The sequence below is a fragment of the Muntiacus reevesi genome, chromosome 4 (assembly GCF_963930625.1).
Source record: "Muntiacus reevesi chromosome 4, mMunRee1.1, whole genome shotgun sequence".
Lineage (NCBI taxonomy): Eukaryota > Metazoa > Chordata > Mammalia > Artiodactyla > Cervidae > Muntiacus > Muntiacus reevesi.
The window spans coordinates 91,298,603-91,322,826 of record NC_089252.1 but is presented as its reverse complement, the minus strand read 5'-3'; the positions used below and the strand labels follow the sequence as shown (position 1 = coordinate 91,322,826).

The window sequence follows — 24,224 nt, the reverse complement described above, 5'->3', positions numbered from 1 at the left end:
CCATTAGCATTTTAATGTTGAGATGATACAGGTTTTCAGAAGCAATTTTTTTTTTTTACAACTGTGTTTTCAGCCAAGCGGTAGACAGTCAAACACATCCACATTTGTAAAGTGTCCTAATAGATGGGGATGGAGGGAAGGCAGGAAATACAGAATTCTGCACTTATTAATTAGCCACACAGTAGTTAACAGAATACAATTTTAAAGTAGAAGTTCCCTCTGCAGCAAAGGCATGATCAAGTTGACAGAGGGTACCAAACCATTCATGATGCAAAATTTCACTCTCTTATCAACCACGGGATGAAAATGAAATTGAAGATATTCCAATCCCAAGAGTTCCACAACCTGCCCAAGTTCACAGAGCAGTGGAAAAGCTAGCATGCAGACCTAAGTTTCAATGTTCTGTGACATAAACCTGATGATGATAAACAATTTGCAAGACACACCACTATGTATAAAATAGATAACCAAGAAGAACCTAGTGTATAGCACAAGGAATTATACTCAATATTATATAATGATCTATAACAGGGGACACATGTGTACCCATGGCTGATTCATGTTGATGTATGGCAAAAACAACCACAATATTGTAAAGTAATTATCCTCCAATTAAAATAAATAAATTGCTTTTTAATGAATGGGCTTTATATATACAGGCTTCCTTAGTAGCTCAGATGGTAAAGAATCCACCTATAATGCAGGAGACCCAGGTTTGATCCCCAGGTTGAGAAGACTCCCTGGAGAAAGGAATGGTTTCCTACTCTAGTATTCTTGCCTGGATAATTCCACAGATAGAGAAGTCAAGTGGGCTACAGTCCATGGGGTCACAAAGAGTCAGACACGACTGAGCAACTTTCTCTCATTCACTAACACAGGTATAAAACAATTTGCAAGGATGCTTTTTGAAAAATGCTGATGGGACACAGAAGGCAAAAATTTTTCCAACATGAAACACACAAAAATACAAAAAATACTTTTTAACACCATAACGGAGATTCAACATGCTCCTTTAATGCACAAACCTTCATTTCTACTTAATGAAAACATTTTTCAAGAAGGATTCAGATAACTCCAAACCAAAAGACATTAAAAAAAAAAAAAAAAAAAGGAACATGAAACTACCCATTTTTATCATTACTGAGTTAAGTACATCCCTCCAAGGGATGGAGATCAAAGAGAAATAATGATGGGCAACAATAAATATTTAAGCTGCAAATGTGACATACAAATGATCCTTGCGGGCTTCCCAGCTGGTTAAGTGATAAAGAAAACATCTGCCAATGCAGGAGACACGTGTTCGATCCCAGGTCAGGGAAGATTCCCACATGCCATGGAGCAACCAAGGCTGTGTGCCACAACTATTGGGCCTGTGCTCTAGAGTCCAAGCACTCGTGAAGTCTGCGCTCCTTAGAGCCTGTGCTCCCCCAACAAGAGAAGCCACTGCAATGAGAAGCCTGTGCATCACCACTAACGTGTAGTCGCCCCAAATAGCCGCAACTAGAGAAAAGCCTGCGAAGCAATGACGACCTAGCATAGCCAAAAATAATTAAAATTATTTTTACAAAAGATCCTCGCTCCACAGTCTAATCATTATCGAATCCTGTTGAACCCACTGCAAATGCACCACGAAATACAACTGATAGTTTTCTCTTCTTTGGATGCCCTAGATGAAAATTACAGATGTTTGTCTAGAGGCCTCTTTAGGTGACAGGCTTGAGATCCATCCTTTCGGGGCCACAGGAGACACAGAGGAGGCTGTGAGTGATTAGCTCTATGAGAGAGAAGCAGCTTTGAGTAACTGTATAAATGTAAGATACTTGGAAAAGAAATCACTGGATAATGTTCATCTCCCAGATCCTCCAACTTTATTAAGTATGTTTGTCCTGATATCCACCCAAGGGCACAACGTGACCTTCTGTTATCGGAAAGAAATACACAGTGTAATTTACCAGAACCCATCCTAATGAACTCCCCACATACTGGAAACCAAAATGACCTTTCCTAGCTAATATTTACCTTGTTTTCTTCACATAAAGGGAACCACTGGGGATTCTCTTTTCGATTCGTTAAAAAAAAAAAAAGGATCCATCAGCGAAAACAAATGTGATCCAATAGTTCACATGCTAGACAAAAAGCCAGGAGTTTAATTTTAGGCTGAGCAGTAACTCATTCAGTCAGATTTTCCCTGAGTGTACCCTAGGCACTTGTTTAAAAGGATTAACTCCTTCCTGTCATTTCTGAACTTTAGTACATTCAAGACCATTGGTGCTTTTGTGCACACCACCAAAAGCATGAGTTTCCGTCACTCTACCCCCCTCTAGGTTGTTTTCCAACAAAGGCACAGTCTTTTCTATCATTCCACTTTAAGCCCTTCCTTTTCTTCAGTTCAGTTCAGTTCAGTCCCTCAGTCGTGTCTGACTCTTTGCAACCCCATGAATTGCAGCACGCCAGGCCTCCCTGTCCATCACCAACTCCCGGAGTTGACCCAAACTCATGCCCATTGAGTCGGTGACGCCATCCAGCCATCTCATCCTCTGTCGTCCCCTCCTCCTCCTTCTCTGTCCATGGGATTCACCAGGCAAGAATTTTGGAGTAAGTAGTCTATCCCTTCGCCAGGGATCTTCCCAACCCAGAGATCGGACCTGGGTCTCCTGAATTGCAGACGGATTCTTGACCATCTGAGCCACCAGGGAAGCCCTACTATACAGCACAGAGAACTATATCCAATATCCTGTGATAAACCATAATGGTTTAGAATAATGGAAATGGAAATAATGGAATCATGGAATCAATAATGCCATCATGGAAATCAAGGCTCCTTTCGTGTTTGATGTGGAACACGGAATTGCTCTGCACGCAGTGCAGGGGAATCGGGCCTCATTTCGCGGCGAGGGGGAAGTCTCATGGTTTTTCTCGAGTTGCAGCGGGACCCTGGGGTATATTCTCATAATGGAAAAGAATCTAAAAAAAGAATATATATTCTCTGTGTGTGTAAATACACATACACACAGAACTGAATCACTTTGTTATACGGCAGAAATTAACACAACATTGTAAATCAACAATACTTCAGTAAGTATATTATTACTTATTGATACAATATTATATTATATAATACTAAAATAAAATAAAAATATTCAAGCTTAAAAAAAGTCATTTTTAAAGAGTCTAGGTGTTTACAATGATGAATGACATTGCCATATCTAGACTAAGAACAATTTTAAATGTGTCTGGTCACTGTTGGAATGAAAAAAAAAAAAAACATCATTTGTGTGCTGGGTTACATTTTTCATCTTTCACCTTACACACTGGTCTTATATGGAGACAGTCACTCTTCTACAAAAGAGCAGGATGCCTGTTCATGTTTCCTGGTAGCAAGAAACTTTGAGCTTCCCAGGCAGAGGAGACCATTCTTCAGATGTTTAATTTATTTCTGTTGTACCCAAGAAAGAAGTCGGTCTACACCTGATTTCTTATCAAGGACATAGTGAGGTTCTGCCTTTCTTTTCTCTTGATCTACTTGCCTTCACTATTAGCAGAGTGAATTCCTTAAAAGGATTATTTTGAGGGATACAGTTATTGACTTGTTGTAGATAAGCACCCTCAGAATATCTCTCACGTCAGTTTTGCTATACCCACCTCACTCCACAGATGTCAGTTTATGCAGCATGACATTCTTATCTTTTCATTCTAAAACTCTACAGTGATGAAACCACATTCCTTTTAAAACCACCATACACAATGACCTTAAACCAAGACCTAATTATGAGGAAAAATGCCAAACGTTTGACTAACTCAAACGTGAGAGACTTTCTGCAAAGTAAATGCTCCTTAAAAACTGTCAAGGTTATGAAAGACCAAAATAATCTTAGGAATTGCTCCAAATTAAGGAATGATACACAGCAACCAAATGAAACAGTGATCCTATGTTGCATCTTAGATCTGAAAAAATACACATGCATAGTCATTCTCAAATGAACCGCATGCACAATCACACACATACACACACATATATACACACATTTATCTACAAAGGACATTATTGGGACAAATAACAATTTCTGAATATAGACTGTAGATTACACTATGGTGTCATATCAATATTAAATTAGTTAAGAGAATGTCCCTGTTATTAAAATATACCCCAAGATATTTAAGAATAAAGGGGCAACAGTCTCAAACTTACTGTCAAATGATTCTGAGAGGAAAGAGAGAAGAGGAAAGGAGGGAAGGAAAAGCGAATGAATGAATGAACACAAAAACAAATGAACAAAATGTAAGCAACTGATGCATCTAGGAATTCTTTGTACTATTCCTCCAACTTTTCATTATGTCAAAAATTATATCAAAATAAGACAATAGATGTTCACTAAAAAGACCAGTTTATCACATATACTAAAACGATTCAGAATTTATTACCATTCTTAAACCATAAGAGGAATTGATAGTTGAAATGTTCTGGCTCATCTGACTCTCTTAACTCTCACTGAAGACGCCAGAGGAAGTTCATTTGTTTTTATTTAAAAAGCACTTTCATAGAAACACCTCCTGTAAACACATTTGGGTGTATTCTTTTGCTATTCCTTTAAAAATATCATACTGGTTTACCATTTCTCAACCTGTTAGTTCATACAATATTCTCATGTAACTAAAATATCTTCAAGGTCATTTAATAGAATGTAACATTCAATAACATTGAAAAACTGTTGCTATTCAATGTGTTGTTTTGGTCAAAAGTCTATCAGTTGTATAGAAGTATAGGAGATTGATACTATGTGCTCCTAACTTCTCTTATTAATTAAAAATGTATTCAATGAGAAAAAAATAGCACGTTCATAGTGACTACTATGGTTCATTCATTGTGCAAGTACCTTAAAATAATAACTCACTTAAAAGTAGGATTTCTTTCTATCCTGCCATGCAGATGAAGACAGTGAGACACAGATATATCAAGGGGTTTGCCCGAGGTCACTCAGCTAGCAAGTGGCTAAGCCATGATTCAAATGCAAGCCATCTAGCACCAAGGAATCTACTGTTTCAATTCTTATCAACATATTTTCAAAGAGTATTAGTCCTTTTCATGCTTTTTTAAATAGACTGAAAATAACTCTTTCTTCAGGAATTCAAGACAATGGTCATCAAGCTAAAAGTAAAAATTTTGTCTGTGGACCCATATGAGTAGACGACTAGACTGAATGAGGACCAGATCCTGGCTTGGAGCCTCTGTTATTTTTTATTAACCCCTAAATAATTTTTGCCTCATCTCTGAAAAACTGGTGAATAACAGTGATTCTGACTTGCTGCAGGGTTCTGTCTTACTACAGATTTATTCAAGGCTTAAGGTCACTTTCCAAATTAAGACCAAACATGCAAGAATTCTGAAGACTGTGAGCACTTAAGCTGCCATTTTTCAAACAGATGGAAAAACAACCACACTTTAGATCAGAACTCCTCAAAGACACTTGGGTGAAAATACAGCAGAGCCAGAACATAAGCCTAAATGACTTCTGTCAATTTCTATGATGGAATTCAGCACTGACACAAACCAAAGTGGAATTCTGTCCGTGCATCCACGCAGGCTCATTTCCTGCCAAGAAATCCAGAAGCAATTTTTTGACAGTGCAGCAAGGTAGATTCTCACTGAAAAACCAAATAGACACTCTTGCACCATTGCCCTTTCCTGCCTGCCCACTCATCTAGGAGGTTTCCAAGCCCCATCTTGCTTCACCAGCAGAGTAGGGATGCTTGAATAATGAGCTATTTTCAGATTCCCCATTAGTGCAGCTGACCTCCTGGAGTGGGATCTACTGGGATGACCTGGTAACTGTGGTTCTCAGCCCCTCGGGTATCAGGGAACAAGTAGGACTAATTTTTCCAGCTAATGATGTAACCGGCGACATCCTTAAACAAGTTTAAACATCGCATTAAATCATTTTTTCACACTAATTTCAAATCAGTCAAGGTAGAAGATGATAAAGGTGAGAAATTTCACCTCTATCCTCCAGAGGTGAAACTAGCAACCTGAGTTTCGGACGTATAAAACAGAGTTTTATGAGTGGAAAAGGGGTAAAAACATGGTCCCATTAAGCAAGAATTGTGTCTCACAACCAATGGAAAATTTGAAAGAGAAGTTGTCTCCATGAAATAATTCATCATTTCTTTAGACAGAGAGGAGGAAATATGTTTCCATTTCTAGTTGTTTATATAATACAAACACACTGATTTGTCTTCTAGAAAATTCTCAAACTGCTTTTCCACAAAAGCATGCAAACCAAGTGCAACCTCTCTCTTGACAAATTTACGCAGGAACAAGACAAGTATTAATGAACATTTTATATTTAAAAGGCTTCTGATGAAAGTAAATGTACTTAATAGGTTATCGACATTTTTATGAATGTATTTCAATCCCCGATACTCAGCTGATACTTAGCTGATACTCAGCCAAGCTCTCACTTACAACCATCACATGATGCGTGGAATTACTTTGTAATTCAGAGCATGCTTACTGTCACACGTTCAAGAGGACAGGTTTCTCTGTCAAAGTGCAGCATACTCATGCCATTAAGTTGCTTTTCTACTGCTGCCTAAAAATATCAATGAGGAACTTACTTCATTGTACAACACGCTGTAAACATGTTTAGAACTTAAAAGGTTCTAAGTGAGTCATTAAAGACGATAGCTGTGTCTGGTACAGAATTGTATAAAATTTTACACATGGCATTTTAATTTCAAGTGTTGCCAATACTATCTTGTTTAAATTAGGTTGTAGAGTTCTTCAAAAGGGCCCTTCTGGTCAGAGATGATTTAAACAAATTAAATAGACACACTGTGATCTCATAAGGTTCACACGCTATCACTGTAAGAACTGAGAAATTCCTTACAACCATGCAGCATCTTTATTTCCAGGCAGTGACATGGTCCTTTCTAATGGAAGTACGGCCAGTGCCTTTGTGAGTGAAGAAAAACTCTAGCCTACAAGTGACTATGAACTGTCCAAAAGCAATCATCACTAAGTGACGATGGTTCATTGAGAGTCAGTCTATACAAAACACAGAAAACAAACCCGCAAGTGACATAAAATATAAAACGCACTCACCAAATTCAGGCACACTCAACACGATTCCACAGTTTGTTGTCCAAGTGAAACTGCCCAGGTCTGGGGCTGAACTAATGTGAGCAGTAATGGCAATTTAGCCATAAATCTCTCAAGGCCCAATTATCCTTATGTCTAAGGGTTTCTTTTAATTGGACCAGTTTTTAATTGGAAATTTTCCTCCCGTTTCTCATTTTTCAAAGCATCAAAACAGTGTCTAAGGATTTTATTTAGCATAATAAATAACCAACATAATATTTTGGAGGTGACTCACAAGTTGCCAAGCACCTGAACTTTTATTTAAAAAGTTTTTGTGTGATACAATCTAACTTCTACGTTATATTATAAAAATAAAGCAAGCTATATATAATGAAAGTGAAAGTTGCTCAGTTGCGTCCAACTCTTTGCAACCCTGGAGTGGGTAGCCTTTCCCTTCTCCAGGGGATCTTCCCAACCCAGGGATCGAACCCCCTACAGGCAGATTCTTTACCAGCTGAGCCACCAGGGAAGCCCTAAGCTGTATATAATAGAATGCAAAAATAGAATTCCGTGACTATTCAATAGTTACATTGCTCGGGTCAGAACTGGCCATTTGCAAACAGAATGCAACCCTCTTGAGCGGAGGCAGTGTTATCTTACTTCACTTTTATGCTAACCCCTAACATAATGCTCTGCACACCACGGGTGTTAAATACATTTTGTTCAATAAATGAATAAAATCTCTAGTTTTACTCCCAAATGAATGGTCATTTCACTTCTATGCTTCCCTGATTCCTCACCTGTAAACTACTATAGTTCAACGACACAATTACCAATGTATGTTCAACCACCAGCTATGACTATGACTCACTGCATTGTAGGGAAAACATGGTAAGATTCAGCTATTGATAACATACAGCTCATGGATATATACACACAGTAAATTCAACTTCGACAGGATTGCACAGCAAGACAATGCCCATCGCAGGCAATATTGACCATTTTAGCCCATTAGTGAGATAAATGCTTCTTAAAAGCTTTATCAGAACCATTATTAAATTTCCAACCTTAAAAATTCATCTTTTGTTTGACAACAGTGCCCTCTTGTGGCAAAAAGGGGAAGTCTTCTGAAAGTGCTAACATGTTACCTGATTTATAATGGATATTTTATTATAAGTGCATGTTTTCATTTTTTAATAAAGTCATTTAAAAACAGTATGCAAATCAAACTTAAAGAAGCATAAGATACTAAATAAGTTAAAGAGCAATATAAATTGCATCACAAAAAAGTCAAACCAAAATATGGTAAAAAGCTTCTAAATGAAATGGTAATTATTTATGCAGAAAACTACACATAATAAACACAAGTCTAATGAGATTCAATATTTATTGGTTCCCCCTGTTACCTTTATAACACAAATCCATGATATCATCTATCAAAGCTCTCCAAGCTACTTAAAGATACTCTAAACATTCAGCTTGTATATACAAAAGCCTACTGAGTTCCGGCTTAATACTAGGACATGCTTAGGGAAATCAAGAATAAAACTAATTCCTGTCTATCCAAAAATGACAAACCAATTGCAAAAGACATACATGGGGCAACCAAGAGAGCAGGTCAATAGTATTTGCCATTGTCTTTGGATGGACATAGAGATTGTCCATACTGAGTGATGTAAGAAAGAGAAAGAGAAAATACTGTATGACAACCCTTACACGTGGACTTTAAAAAGAAATTATACATATGAACTTATTTACAAAGCAGAAACAGATACATAGATTTATAGAATGAACTTATGGTGGACAAGGGAGAAGGATGGGGAAAAAGGACAGGGAGTTTGGGATGGACATGTACACACTGCTGAAATTTAAAAGGGATAACCAACAAGGACCTACTGTATAGCATAGCGAATTGTGCTCAGTTTTATGAGGCAGCCTGGATGGGAGGGGTTTGGGGGAGAATGGATACATGTCAATGTATAGCTGAGGCCCTTTGCTATTCACCTGAAACTATCACAACATTGTTAATCAGCTATACTCCAACAAAATAAAAAGTTTAAAAAAAATTTACTATTGTCTTTTGGAATAATGAAAATAGAAGAATAAGATCACTGAGGACTGCTGCAATCCAGGAAAACTTCCTGGAAGAGATAACAACACACAGGAGTAAAAAAGGGATGTTTGGGGAAAAGAGTAAAGAGGTGTTCAGGAATTTTAAAAATTTGGTTTGGTTGGTTGGTCATTGCTGAGGGGAAAAGACCTGCACATGTGTGTGAGTTTGTTTTGTCTTGTCCTCATTTGATCTGGTGGCGGAGAAGAAAGGGCCACTAAAGGAAACCACACAGAGAAAGGGGAAAGGGAGATGAGGTAGGTGTGGTGGGCTGACCCCATGCAGAAGTCACACAGAACAGGTCAGCAGTCTCCCAGGTCCTATCCCACACTCAATGGGTCACCCCACCATGACTCCTTAAACAAGTAGTTTTTGATCAATTCTTGGACCAGGTCGTGTGTGGGGTGCCGGGCATGGAAGATGGACAAGGTCCCGGGTATTCTGGGGTTTGCACTACAGTGTGGGAAGACAGACAGACAGGTAAACAAGTGTGAATAATGGAACTGTTCTTGTTGTTCACTCAGTCATATCTGACTCTTTGCGACCCCATGGACTGCAGCACACCAGGCTTCCCTGTCCTTCACCATCTCCCAGAACTTGCTCAAACTCAAGTTCATTGAGTCAGGGATGCCATCCAACCAGCTCATCCTCTGTCATCCCCTTCTCCTCCTGCCTTCAATCTTTTCCAGCATCAGGGTCTTTTCTAATGAGACTTCTCTTTGCATCAGGTGGCCAAAGTATTGGAGCTTCAGCTTCAGCATCAGTTCTTCCAATGAATCTTTATTGGAAGGTAACTGTGGGTTCAGATTAAGTATGACAGAGAAAACAATAATCAATAGTGTAACAGAAACCGGCTGGGTTTGGAGGAAGAGAGGCTCCAAGGACCGGGTGCTTAGGGAAGGTCTCTCTGAGAAGGTCATCTTGACATGATGACAAATGATAGACTGTGACTTCTGGAGGAAGAGTGTTCCAGGAAGAGAAACAGCTCTGCCTTGTAGGAGTCTAAAGTCAAAACAAGCTGGCTGTGGTCAGAAGCAGAGGTGCTGGAGGACAGTGAGCAGGGCAAAGAGGGTTAGGGGGTGACATCAGGGAGGTCCCAGGAGCAGATCACAAGTGAGCTTGCAGATAACAGCGTGGAGTTGGGATTTGGTTCCAAATGGAATGTGAGAGCTGTAAGCAGGAGAGAAATGGGAGATGGTTTGGTTTGCTCAAGAGCTCTCAAGCTGCTGGGTGAAGGCCCTCTGGGGAGCAAACGTAGAAAAATGAGAGATTACTGCAGACTAAGGTCTCAACCTAGAAATACAAGAGAATGAATCTGGCCAGATGTCTGGAGAACAGAGCAATAATGAGGTCAGGTCTCTTTAGGAACAGTTTTGCTCACATTCACTGCTGGGTATCTTAGAGACTCTGCAGTCAAACTGCTGAATTAACGTGCAAGGTTCAAGTCTCAGGTCTCGGTACCAAGAATACTAGTTTTTATATATGCAATTGTACATCCTATAATCCATTCTTTTTACTCTTCACTTTGGTTACTAGGAAGCTCAGAGTCAAATTTAGAGTCCACCTTTAGTAAGTGAAGAGGACCGTTCACCAAGCATATCATAGGCAAACCTTCTGCTTAGTTGTCCTTATCTTCCCTTTATGTCTGATTTCATAAAAATTTTTATAAGTTTTCTCAAATCTGCTTTGATGGGGACAGATACAAATACATGAATATGTAAACAAGACACCATATGCTTTAACAGGTCCAACATGTTCTGTCTCTTCCTGTAATTCCCCTTTTTCAGTAATGGGAAAGTAATTCCCATTCTACTTGCCAGACCAAAACTCAAAATTTCTACCATGGCATGGTTACCTCATGGAAAAGCATTATTTCCAAATAATAAAATGAAAAATGTTACCTAGATTTACATAGCATAGAAACTAACAGGCGGTAAATCACTTTGGGATTCGCTGATGAATTTCCTGGTATATTGCAGGGTCTGAGCAAACAGGACCAGGGACATAAGGTTTGGTTTAAGGTGAGTAAGAATGTGAGAAACAAGCTTCAGTGCCTGCAGGTCAGAGAAGTGAGTGCAGTCAAGGGACCCAGAAGACAAGATGATAAAGGATGGGAGGGAAAGGGACCCAAGAACACATGTTTAACAAAGATCAGTCCTAGCCAGTAGTACTCATAACCAATCACTCCTTCTGATATTACATTCATGGGCTTCCCAGGTAGTTCAAATGGCAAAGAATCTGCCTGAAATGCAGGAGACCTGGGTTCAACCCCTGGGTTGGGAAGATCCCCTGGAGAAGGGAATGTCTACCCACTCCAGTATTCTTGCTTGGAAAATTCTATGGACAGAGGAGCCTTGGCGAGCTATTTAGTCCACAGGGTCGCAAAGAGTCGGACACAGCTGAGAAACTAACACATATATAATATATAATCTAAGAATCCAGAAAAGTGCTCACGGAACCTATAAAACACTAGAAAGTCTTTTCTATTTTGTATCTTAAGTCTAAAGAAGAGAATCAAGGAATCTGATGTAGAGATAAGAATTGAGCATCTGGGTACACCAAGGCTAACATTAGAACAGACATCATCACTTCTCATCTCACAGAACCCTCAGAACAACCCACAGGGCGGTTTTACTTCATTTTGTTTTAAATCTCCAACATGGGAGGATGAAAGTAATTCTAGTTACCCACAAGCACAAGGCAAGTGAGCAGTGGGCCCAGGTTCCAAACGAAACAGGTAGAGTCCCCGTATGGGAGGAAAAGGGAAGGTAGAAAAGAAAAAGGTCTGGGAACGCAGAGACAGGGCTGAGAGTGGAAAGTAGCTAGCCAAGGCTGTTTCAAGACTGGAATTTTCACGGTACAGAAAGTCCAAGCGAGAGTGTCTCCCATTTCAATACCGGAGCTGCTAAGAAAGAGTCCTCCTAACAACTGGCCATATTGGAGGAAGGTCCCATAATTTCAGTCACGTATCCACTTTTTCTTATGTAAACACTACGGAATAAATGAAATGCCTAGCAAACATTTCCAGGGAAAATTTACCATCTGACTTAATGTGCAATTTAAGTACAAAAAAGCCACACAGAATCAGAAACACTTGAAACCAAAAAAGAAGCCCCTCATTAGTAACTTTTAGTATCCATTACTTGTTGAATTGATAGTATGTTAGATACGGTGGGTTAAATAAAATCTATTATGAAATTTAAAAGCAAAATTCAGGCTTCTAGGTGTCATCACAAGTTGTTATCTACAGACAATAGATTCTGGATTATTTGTTTTCCTCATTTGGAAAAATCCTTTCGTTTTCACAGCAGCTATCTTCAGCTCCTCCTATGGTTTGACATCACTGACTTAGAAAAGGTCTGTGAGGCCATTCCTCTTATTTTGGCTCTAAAAAAAGACACAGCCCACATGGAGCCAGATGTGATGCGCCATCATCAGAACCTGAGTTCTAAGACATTTCTATGTTGCATTCACATTTCCATGTAAGAATTCACTGATCATGCTTCATTTGGGCATCAGGGAAACATTCTGGCAGCAAGGACACTCATATAATGAAATATTAGGTCATGATCCCATAATTCCAATCACAAGAGACACAATACACACGTTAGCAGACTTTCAAAGCAGAAAAACACAGGCGGTGAACAAGAATGATTTCTCTTTCCAGGGACGAGCTTAGGCCCTTAAGGTATCAAATGCACTCTTCACCCTCAGAAGGGAGAAATGTGGGTGAAAATAAAGATTACCATCATCTGCTGCTTAACATAAAAATGCACAAAGCTGCAGATCTATCTTTGTGACCTATAGGACCTTCATCCTTTAATTAAAATGACAGAGTTCCCTGAAAACCCATCAGTTATAGTCAATGCCAAAGTATTTTTGTTAACTGGGGCCAAGGGAGCAGAAACAATAGAATTCTAACATGAGCCGAGAGAACTTTCCTGTCCTGGAACTTAGAATGGAGACGGAGAGACAGCTGATCATTCTAGAACAGGCTGCTAAAGGAGGGAGACACACATTTGGGGGTTGGGAGTGGTCAGGCTTCTCTCATCACCTACAGTGGGGACAAAGAAAGCCCGTGATGTGCCAAGAGTAGACATGACCCAGGAGAGCGTGATCATGACCCTGAAAGTCATTCTGTTTTCAGCCTTTCCTTGGCTTGCCTTCATCCCTTCTCCTGGGTTTCTCAAGAATGGCTGTAACTTTTCAAAAAACAATAACAGTTTTCATCTTTGTTTGACCTTGCTGGAATGAATTTTTAATTGAATCCAAAGAGAACTATCCCACTTCATAGATAGGGAAACTGAGCCTCTAGGAATTATCTTGTCCAGGTGGCAAACCAAATCGGTGATAGAGCTGGGCTCCCCACCCCAGCCTTCTAACACAAGAGCCACTCTGTCTGCACTGTCCATTTGGAAACTGCTAGCCATGTGCGGTCACTAAAGTTTAAATGAACTTAACTGAAGTCAAATTTACAGAACATTCCCACCACTGCACAAAGTGTCATGTGATGGGGCTGGGTTCCTGAAGGAACAATGTTTTTCTTTTTTCAAGATTTTGATTTTTTTAAAGTCTTTATTGAATTTGTTACAACATTGCTTCTGTTTCAAGCTTTGTTTGTTTGGCCAGGAGACATGTGGGATCTTAGCTCCCCAACCAGGGATGGAATTTACATCCTCTGGGTTGGAAGGTGAACTCTTTAACCACTAGACTGCCAAGGAAGTTCCAGGAACCATATTCTTCATATGGAAAATCTGAAACAAACTGCAAAAGCTCACTTCAGCCGCTCTACTAAAAGGGGACCTTCTGGAAGGTGGACAGATGTCTCACCATCCCAAATCTTGAGTTCCCATCTGCACCCCTTCATAGCCTTTCAATGGGCAAATCATTCAACCTTTCCTAACCTCAGCTTCTTCATCTTGAATATGGATTTAAAAAATAACTTCTCAGGTTACTGGGGGATTCAAGTGAGGCACACCTTTCCAATGTCTAAAACCAGGCATTCACCCCTCCCTCCCTTTTACCCCCACCATCATTTCTTTGGGTCAATACCTATACAGCTCACTTTGTGTATGCACATTCCAGTTATAATCTTGTCTTTGGGGCTTTCTCTTGTAATACTCTTCCCTTGTTCTTATATATTTTTATATATGGGTATGAGAAGCTTGGGCTTCCCTTGTGGTTCAACAGTAAAGAATCCACCTGCAATGCAGGAGGCACAGGTTCAATCCCAGGGTCAGGAAGATCCCCTGAAGAAGGAAATGGCAACCCACTCAAGTGTTCTTGCTTGGGAAATCCCATGGACAGAGGAGCCTGGCAGGCTACAGTCCATGGGATCGCAAAGAGTCCAACACAATTTAGCAACTAAACAACAATAAAGTTTATTGGATACAAAAACACAACGCCAAAACAAAAAGTAGAGGATTTCCCCAGAGGTCCAGTGGTTGGGACTTGGTACTTCCACTGTAGGGATTATGGGTTTGATCCCTGGTCGGGGAACTAGGATCCCACAAATTGTGCAGTGCAGCCATAAAAGGGGGGTGGGGGGGAGGAAAACAAGATGCAGGCTGGCCTCTTCACTCTACGACATTCTGCACAGTAGCAATCAGCAGGGAAAACCTGACACACCAAGTTAGTAAAATCCCTTTCTAAAGTATTTTCCATCTAATAAGTAATTTCAGACACCATTGGTTCTCCCAATCAATGGCCATTTCTATAATAGATGAAAGGAACCAAAAAAAAAAAAAAAAAAAAAGGCAGAGACCAGAATCCTGAGAGATAAGAAGCCAGCATCATCACTCTCGTCCTTAACATTCACCTGACCTGTAACAGCAGCAGGCACGGGGCTGGGCGATGTCTTCCTTCAGCCAACACACGAGGCAGATGCTAAAGCAAAAGACCACCACTCACCTGGCAAACAAGAACTTTGGCACAGGCCATAAAGCACCTGTCATGCAGAGAGCAGGGCTTCTGAATCAGGGGTCCTTGGAGAGAATTTGGGGTCTATGATCTGGGATGAGGGGGGAAAATGACATCTTCATTTTTACTTACTCCCACCTGAGCCTCATTATTCCCTTCAATTATAAAGGCCTGCAACAAACCAGAGGGGTATTTAGCAGTTCCTAGGACTTGATCACAAGCAGAAAGCACAGGTATTTTCAAGTCACATGATGGTCTGTTGCAAATACCTCAAAAAGTGTCCATCACACCTCATAATTCTAGGGTTAATGGACCTGCCTGGAGATCGTGCTGTTGCATGCATTCTTACAGAAGCATGCCTGCTCTGTGTCATGAACAATTTTAATGTGTCGATCGCTACATTTCTGTAGAACTGACTTCTTCTGTGATCCTATGAACTTTGTTTTCTGTGTTTTAAGACATTGTTTTGAGACAGGATCCCCTGGCTTAACCTCTTCTTTGCCTCCCAGGGAACCCACGGCAAAGAAGAGCTTACAGGCTCTCCATCATAGGAGCTGGCAAAACTCTAAGTTCAATGTGCAGTATCACATTTGCCTTGTCACTTTTCCCCACCGCCACCCTACATAAGCCAAACCTTTCACCCATCAGTTCTTCGAGTACTGCCTCAGAAGTCTGGAAGAAAACTGACAGATGATGCAATGACTTCCATATAGGACATAAACCAGTCACAAAAGCACCAGGTAACAGTTGCAGAATAATCTGGGGAAGGTTAAAAAAAAAAATGATTTGCCCTGTATAGACAGCACCATCGTTTCAAGTACTTCTTGCAACCACTATCTGTAATATATTCCAACTTGCCAGTGTAGAAATGGCCTCATTATTTCCAGAAGTCCTTCAGAAAGTCTATTTCAAAGCAAGCAACTCAAAAGTTGGCCCACCATCTAAAAGCCAGTGCTATAAATACGCATGGGAAGGCAACAGTGAGCTGGATCTCATGACTGTGTCTTCAGGAAAGAAGCTGGGAGAGTTGAGGGGCTAGCAGAGTGAACAACTCTAAGAAAAAGGAGACCAAGCTTCTAGGTTTCTAGGATAACAAGTCTCAGAAGTCCAAGAGACCCTTGTCAGCCTGAAAGAGATAAAACACATTCCCAGGCAAACATTCATCGAGACTTTCATAAAAGGTTGTAAATATCTGTGCAGGCTCTGACAGAGGGCAGGAACAAGGAAGCGAAGCTATCAGTGTGAATGGGGTCTTCGGGTGGGTTCTTTCCAAAGCAGAGCCTGAGACGACGACATAAGGTGAGAGCACGTGACTGAGGTCACTGAAGGAGTAAGGGCAGCTAGATTCCCCAGGGCCTCTCAAGAAGCCAATGGAATCACTCCTAGAATCATCCACCCGAGCGCAGAGGGTGGGGGCATTGACGCTTCAGCTTTCCACCGGAGGCATCCACGCCCCAGTTCTCCTGGGCTACTTCTGCTTATACATCATCACATCAGAGAAGGCCCCGCAACAAGGGTGGAAAAGATGCTGAGCGAATGCCAAGGACAGAGCATGAGCTACTCGTCTTGCTGGTACCTCGTGTCCAAATCTCCACACGCTCAGACGGTCCTTTGCAACTTGCAGGAGCTGAGTGTTTGGACATGAGGTTCCAGAGCTACCTGCTACCCGGAGTGAAGGTGGGATGTCAGCTTTTTTCTCCTGGAGTAGCTTCCCCTGCATTAACTTTTTTATCTCCAGTTTTATTGAGATAGAATTGACATACGACACCACACACATGTAGAGTTTACATCACAATGTTCTGACTTACAGACATCACGAAATGGTGAGCATAGTTAAGTTTAGTGAACATACACCATCTCATATAGATACAACATTACGGAAAGAAAAAAAAATTGATATATTTTCCTGAGATGAGAGCTATTAAAACTTTACCCTCTTAACAACTTTCAGATATAACGTACAGCAGTGAAAAGTCTATGTATCATGTTATACATTACATCCCTGTGAAAGTGAAAGTGAAGTCGCTCAGTCGTGTCCGACTCTTTGCGACTTCATGGACTATAGCCTACCAGGCTCCTCTTTCCATGGGATTATATGTCCCTAGTACTTATTTATCTTACAATTGGAAGTCTGTACCTTTTGGCTACCTCCCTCCAACCCCCCCTCCTCCCTAATTCCTGCCTCTGGTAACCACAAACCTGTCCTCTTTTTCTCTGAGTTTGTACATTTCTGAATTACAACTGACTTACAACACTATGTTAGTTTCTGGTACACAACATGGTACTGTGATAGACCTTGATGCTGGGAAAGATTGAAGGCAGATGGAGGAGGGGGCGGCAGAGGATGAGATGGTTAGATAGCATCACCAACTCAACGGACATGAATTTGAGCAAGCTCCGGGAGATGGTGAAGGATGGGGAAAACTGGCATGCTGTAGCCCATGAGGTCACACGGGCTGAACCGAGTGACTGAACGACAACACACAATTTTAAATGATCACAAGTCTGCTACAGTACATCACCATACAAAAGTATTTTGTAGTTATTGACTGTATTCCCCACACTGTACATTTCATACCAGTGACATCTTTTTTGTAGCTGAAAGTTTGCACCTTTTAATCTCACTCACCTATGTCTGCACGAAAATTTAAAACCCATTCACTCACCAACTATTTTTGAGCCCCAGCTATGTGCTAGGCACTGTCTCCAGACGTGAACACCTAGCAATAAACAGGACAGGTGAGGTCTGTGTCCTCCTCCACCTTGTATTCAGATAGTAGCCATCTGAAACATGAGTATCTCAGATACTGACAGGAAGAAATGACAGGAGAAAGGATGAGGAGGAGAGGGGAGAGGGCAGAGAAGATAAGTCAGCAAGGAGAGCCAGGAAATGCCATTCTGACTTAAGAGCCTGAAAGATGAGGAAGCTACCTTGGGACAGGCAAAGAAGAGCTTCTAAACAGAGGGCACAGCAGCAGCAAAGGTCCTGAGGTGCCAAGAAGCCCGTCAGAGCTCAAGTCAGTGCATCCTTCCACTGGGTGGGTGGAGGAGAGCATTTATTCAGCCAAGAGATTTCCTCCCTCCGAGAGGAAGACAATTGTTTGCAAAGCAAACTTGTTTTCAGATGGTAACGAACTTTCTTTTTTTTTTTTTTATTAGTTGGAGGCTAATTACTTCACAATATTTCAGTGGGTTTTGTCATACATTGACATGAATCAGCCATAGAGTTACACGTATTCCCCATCCCGATCCCCCCTCCCACCTCCCTCTCCACCCGACTCCTCAGGGTCCTCCCAGTGCACCAGGCCCGAGCACTTGACTCATGCATCCCACCTGGGCTGGTGATCTGTTTCACCCTAGATAATAGACATGCTGTTCTTTCGAAACATCCCACCCTCACCTTCTCCCACAGAGTTCAAAGGTCTGTTCTGTACTTCTGTGTCTCTTTTTCTGTTTTGCATATAGGGTTATCGTTACCATCTTTCTAAATTCCATATATATGTGTTAGTATGCTGTAATGTTCTTTATCTTTCTGGCTTACTTCACTCTGTATAATGGGCTCCAGTTTCATCCATCTCATTAGAACTGATTCAAATGAATTCTTTTTGATGGCTGAGTAATATTCCATGGTGTATACGTACCACAGCTTCCTTATCCATTCATCTGCTGATGGGCATCGAGGTTGCTTCCATGTCCGAACTTTCAACAACACACAGGACCCTCTCTTTAGGCAGACTTCCAACCACACCAAAGTGTTTCTTTTCTCTTTTCCTTTTTCTAATTTTCCTCTCCACCTTTCCATCCACAGATCACTGAACTTGGAGCTTCACAGCATCAATCAGGCTTGAACCCAAGAGGAAGTCCCTAAGGTCCTATGGTCCCAGGGCATTTGGGAAAGAAAAGAACAGCAGCAAACCATAAAGAAGTACTTTCCCATCTTAAGAACAGGGATGAGGAGCAGTGGGGCTCGGTACCTTGAACTGAAGTAACCTTCTGTGTACACAGTCGGCCAGATAAGGAAGCAGGATGCAGGCTCGATGCACATCAAAGGGTAGATTGTCCCTCAAAGTGGCCAAGCCCAAGCCAGCTCTACATCTCCTTTCCTTTCTCTTGTTCTAGCTGATGATACATTGATGGACATAACAAAACACCAGGTACTGATTTCACGTGTCCCTCTCTGGGCATTAGAATTCAAGATCATGCCACCTGACTGCCCTCTAATTTCAATTATTTGGAGACTTTTAGTCTTGAAAGATTCAGTATGCAAATCCTAACTGCTGCCGTTAGACAGCTTCTATTTAGCATTAACTATGGGTTTCCCTGGCGGCTCAGTAAAGAATCTGCCTGGAATACAGGGGAGACCTGGGTTCGATCCCTGTGTCAGGAAGATCCTCTGGAGAAGGGAATGACAACCCACTCCAATATTCTTGCCTGGGAAATCCCATAGACAGAGGAGCCTGGCGGGCTGCACTCCATGGGGCCAGAGTCGACTTTGACTTCCTTTTCATGTGCCAAATGTAGTGCTGAAAAGTTGTTCTACACATGAACTCATTTGAGTCTCACAACAGTCTTCTGAGGTAGGGACCTCCTTAGAGAAAATTCAAATGCAACAAGGTTAATCATTTGACCAGGATCATAAAGACTATTAGGGAAGATGGGATTTGAACCAGCCAGGGTCTGACTCCAGAGCCCGTCTCCTAACCACGAACTCTAGGACTTTAACTCCATGGGCACCTCACGGCTGACTTGCCATGGCGGCGGCATATCAAAGGTGTTGGAAGCCTGCCTATAAAGAAAACCCCGTGTCTCATGAGAACTGACAGCCATCTGAAAACCACTCCCCGGAGTATATTACACCCACCAAAAAGGGTCTCAATAAAGCGATCTGAAAGTGAAACTGTGAATTGCTCAGTCATGTCTGACTCTGACATCATGGACTGTAGCCCACCAGGTTCCTCTGTCCATAGAATTCTCCAGGCAAGAATACTGGTGTGGGTTACCATTTCCCTCTCCAGGGGATCTTCCCCACCCAGGGATCAAACCCGGGTTTCCTGTACTGCAGGCAGATTCTTTTTACTGTCTGAGTGATTTAACAAGATGGGAAAAAAGAGAGCGAAGGGAGAGAAAGTTTAGAGAAACTGATCCTCTACTGATATCCAAAGTGGTCCAAGAAATTAATGCTCATTATTCAAATTGAAGGTGGAGGCAAAGATATGCACCAACTGCCATTCTCAATATAATAGCTTTCTATCCAGCTGGTTCCTTTCAAGTCATCTGCTTTGGAGAATGCCTCGATCCTCAAATGAAAAATCTTCGAGCCTCTGATATGAGTGTCAGGAAGGCAAAAGGCTGGAATGAGCTGAGCCCAGCAGAAAATGTGCAGCACAACAAAAGGGCTATTTCTGTTACACTCAGGGCAAGGAGAACAACACCAAGACATCGGTCTCCTGCACGGAGAGGGTGCTGCAATGCTCACGGTGACAGCAGGCGGAATTACCCAACCTCCGCTCTGCGTCCGTGTTCTGTCAAGAGGGATGAGATGCTTTCCATAAAGAGTACCGGGGACACTGGTCAGAGGGGATTGAGGTCCAAATCAAGTGCAGCAATTGTCAGACTGCCTGCCCCTTCTCCGAGTGAGTCCGAGCTTCCTGGCCCTGATGAATTAAACTCCATGCCACTGACGGCATGAGATGGGAGGTGGCAAAAACATCGCTGGCAAACTCTGAAGAACATTGGAGAAGAGGAAACAGACCAGCGAATGAAAGGGAAGGAAAACAGAGGTTCTGCCAATGATAACTGAGTAAGCATCTGCTAATCTCACAACTGAAATTCTTCAGATGCCATTAGCAACATGGGGTGGGGGGACAGGGAACAGTGAGGATTACTTGGAAGGTGCGTGGATTCACTAAGAATAATTAATACCAGACAATGCTCATTCCCCTTCGCCATCCTCACAGAAACTGACGATCAAGAGACTGTTATGAAACTTACCGAATGGGAAAGGAGGGGCAAGAGGGATAAATTAGAAGTAGGGGATTAACACACACACACTATGAAAAATAAGTAAACAATAAGGACCTACTACATAGCACAGGGAACTATATTCATTATCTTGTAGTTACCTAAAATGATAAAGAATTTGAAAAAGAATATATATGTGTAGCTAAATCACTTTGCTATATACCTGAAACTAACACAACACTGTAAATCAACTATACTTCAATTTCTTTTTTAATTTATAACAAAAAGAGCCTGGAAGGGTCATAAAATTCAGAAATCTGCAAGATACTCTGACCAGGTTTTTCATAAAATTCCAGTGTAAAAATAAAGAATTACAGGCTAGACATAATGAAAGTAAGTGGGTTGAACAGCTCAAAGTTTTCCTCTTCTTAATTATATCTATGTCAATTTAGACTGCAGCCTCTAATGTTATGCCATTGGGCTCCATCCCAAATCCCATCCTGTTCATCTTTCTTATCAATAACTTGGATGCCAATGTTGCTGGCATTCCAGTCAAGTCTGGGGGTGAACTGAAGCTTGGAAGGCTAACAACGATTCTGAAACGTTTGAAGCAAAACTGAAAAAAATTCCAATACATTTGAAATTCCAATTCATTGAAATCTAACAAAATTACATTCTCCAGAGGTAAATGCTAAATATGAAGCTTGGGTCTAAAAATAGAAGTAGACAAACTACACTACAGGGAAAAAAAAAGAAGAAGAAACACTGCTCTCTCATATCACCCGGGCAGAGACTGCTCATAAATGTCTTATGGGTTCTGAATTAAAAATGAGGAATACAAAATGGCTGCTAAAATTATTACTTTGATCTTATGTTTCATTAGTAAAAGTATATCATTTACAATCAGAAAAACATATAGTTCAGTTGTACTCTTAGCTTTAACAGAACGAAAGACATTATAGTACTCAGTTCAGTGTAAGAATGCCAGGGTTCATTCAGCATCTACGCTCAGGATGGAGAAGGAATTCTAGCCCAGCCCTGACCCAGACCACTTTCTGCCATGAAGAAATGTTCTATTCGAACTTCCCTGGTGGCTCATGTGGTAAAGAATCTGCCTGCAATACAGGAGACCCAGGTTCCATCCATGGGCCAGAAAGATCCCCTGGAGAAGGGAATGGCTACCCACTCCAGTATTCTTACCTGGAGAATTCCATGGACAGAGGAGCCTGGTGGGCTACAGTCCATGGGGTCACAAAGAGTCAGACAGGACTGAGCAACTAACACTTTGACTTTCTCCAGTGCGGTAGTGACTACCCACATGTGGCTTACTGAGCTCTTGATATGTGGCTCATATAGCTTGAGGAACTGAATTTTTTTTGAGTTTTACTTAATTCTAATTAATTCAAATTTATGTAGGCACTTATGGCCCCTGGCTACCGTATTAGGCTGCAGAACCTTAAACAGAGCCATATGTCAAATGGTAGAACTGACTGGGAGGTTAACAACCCTGAAAAAAATACTCAGGGGGCCAAAATGACAACTGTGTTTAATCTCTGAAGTGCAGTCTCATGGAAAAGGGATTAGAAATATTCTTTGGAGTCCATTGGACAAAACTAGGACACAGAGAAATCAGAGTAAGATAAAATTCATGGCTGTGTAGAAATAAGTGTTTAATAATGATGACAACGTCAGAACCTGTGGCCACTGAACTCACCTCCAGCGCCTAGCACCCTGCCTGGCACCAAAGAAGCTCTCAGGAAATACTTCTATTAAGTAAAGCAATCAGTCAGTCAAAATAGAAAGCAATCCAAATGGAATACAAATGCCTTAAAAGACAATTAATTCCTGCATTCAGGAGGAGTCGCACAGGAGCTGGCTGACCACCTCCAGGGACATCGTGCAAGAGCCAGACATCCACCAAAAGGCAGCCAGAGCATATGAGGTCCTTCCAAATCTGCTACAAGCCTCATGTCTATCATCAGATGGCACTGCGTTAAGTCCTGACACTCGCTATTTGTGGGACTAATCAGACACCTATGGCTGTATAATGGATTTCTACATGTGAGTTTTCTTAGTGACTTCAAACAGCACACAGTTTTTATCTCCTAGGTTCTTCAAGCCATGAGTCTGGGCACAGGTTAGCTGGGTGCTTTGCTTAGAGTCTCATGAAGCTTAATCAAGATGTCAACCAGGGCTGGGTTCTCCTCTGGATGTTCGACTGGGGAAGAACCTTCTTTCCACTTGCATGGCTGTTGGCAGCATTCATTCCTCCGTCCTTGTGGTTGCAGGACTGACAGCCTCGGGACTGTCCACCGGCTCTCAGGCTGAGCACCTTCAGCTCCTTAAGGTCATGTGTATTTCTCTGCAACACTGCTTCCCCAACATTCCATTTATATATCCAAGGCATCAAAGAGAGTTTGCTAGCAAACAGTTTGCATAAAGTAACATAATCACAATGGGTGACACCCCATCACCTCTGCTGGATCCCACTGGTTAGAATCAAATCAAGTGCTGCCCACACTCAAGAGGAGGCCACCATAGAAAGATGTGAACATTAGGAGGTGGCGATCCTGTGAAACAACCTAATGTCTGTGACAATGACCTTGGCAGGTCACTCAGCACACAGCAGCTTGACCTCTATAAAAATGAGGCCCTACGAGCACAATGGAGTCATTACAGACACATGTAATAGACAAACTCACTTTAGAATGTAACCAAGGTCAGATCTGTCTCCATGATACTGTTTAAACCTCACAACAACAAATCTAGTAGGATAGATTTAGGTTAAAGAGGCTTAAGATTAAAAGAGAAGCAAGGCAACCGTTTAAGCCAGAGAAATACTTAAGACCTCTCAACCATCACCCATCTATAGAACTTTGATAGTTCTAAGCAGAATTCACTCAACATTCATTTATTCAATATATTTGAATGCCCAGACTTCTCCATGGAGATACTCTTCTTGACACAAAAATATCTTACAGGATTTTTCAGAGAGCAATTCTGACTATCTATGAGTTTTGTTTTACACACTTAATTAAGCACCAAATCCCACGTGTAATCAGATTTCATTGTCCAAACCTCATAGGTTTGTCCTAATAAAACATCATTAAAAGGGTAACTTAATGCTTCATACTTACTTGTTTGGTGAACATCCTCTTA

At 41.3% G+C, this 24,224-nt stretch overlaps 1 protein-coding gene across 1 annotated transcript in view; it reads right to left on the bottom strand.

Annotated features, from left to right (window-relative positions):
- TAFA4 (TAFA chemokine like family member 4) overlaps nucleotides 1-24,224 on the bottom strand; it is a 168,769-nt gene that overhangs the window by 122,350 nt on the left and 22,195 nt on the right. The gene's annotated exons all lie outside the window — the stretch shown is intronic.